This window comes from Garra rufa, chromosome 5, assembly GCF_049309525.1.
Source record: "Garra rufa chromosome 5, GarRuf1.0, whole genome shotgun sequence".
In the NCBI taxonomy this organism is placed as follows: domain Eukaryota; kingdom Metazoa; phylum Chordata; class Actinopteri; order Cypriniformes; family Cyprinidae; genus Garra; species Garra rufa.
Window position 1 is genome coordinate 27,490,606 of NC_133365.1, and position 1,195 is coordinate 27,491,800.

Consider the following 1,195-nt stretch of genomic DNA (forward strand, 5'->3'; position numbering starts at 1 on the left):
ATAAGGCGGGCCACTGAAGGGACATGGTTAGCTTACTGTTAGCGGTAGCCTGTTATATTGCAGTATGTAAGATTTTACTTACCACATGAATGGAGAGCTGGAGAGATGACTGCGCGGATGATGGCGAATGATTTACAGATCCTGAGCATCACTAACAAGCATCTAAACTTATGTGGTAAGTACTGCTGCTGCAGTATAAGGTTACACAGAGCACATGCAATCACAAAAGTGAAAGTAAAATGATTGTGCATTCAAAAGGGCAGTTTCAATAAACCGCATATTAATAGCGAGCTCCATGATTAAATATATATTTTCCTCCATGTGCAAGCTACGGAAATGAGCCGCTCTGTGAAACAGCCAATCAGAGCAGAGCTCATCATTATTATTCATTAACATGCCAAATAAGGTAGTAACAGACCATTTCATTCTAGGGACAAATCCTAGGGTTGTAAATGGACCTGTAAAACTGTTTCTGGAGAATTTTTGCCCTTTCCTATGCCATATTCTATGTAGATATCAGAGAACAATTTAAAATATTGTATCAATGCATTCTATGGTACCTTTAAACTAATCAAAACTGAAGACTTTTTATAATGTCACAAAAGATTTATATTTCAGATAAATGCAGATTATGTGACTACAGTACTGATGCTTAAAATTCAGCTCTGGAATAAAGCTTTGAATAGATTACATTTTAAAATATATTCAAATAGAAAACTTATTTTAAATAGTAAAAATATTTCAAAATTGTACTATTTTTGGATCAAATAAATGCAGGCTTGGTGAGCAGAGGAGACTTCTTTAAAAATCTTCCTGTTCAAAAACTTATGAGCAGAAACTGTTGAGCATGTACTAATATTTTATACTGCTTATGAAAAAGAAAGGGCACAGCTGTTGGAAGAATTGAGAGAGATGGGGTTAGGATGGGGATAGTTTTACACTTAAAACACTAACGTTACAATATAATAGATTAAATCATAAAAATATAGAATACATTAATGAGATATTAAGGAAATTTAGGTCTACTAAAATTGAGAAGATAATAGATTTTCCCTCCCTTTCTTTGGTCATTGTACACGGTCCAGCCCTGTAGGTGGCGGGAATGCTCCTATCGATTGTTTGCCAAGCGCCACAAACGCCAAAAGAAGATGAGGAACGGAAGCAAGCGTGCGACGTTACGTGACGTCCCGGAAGT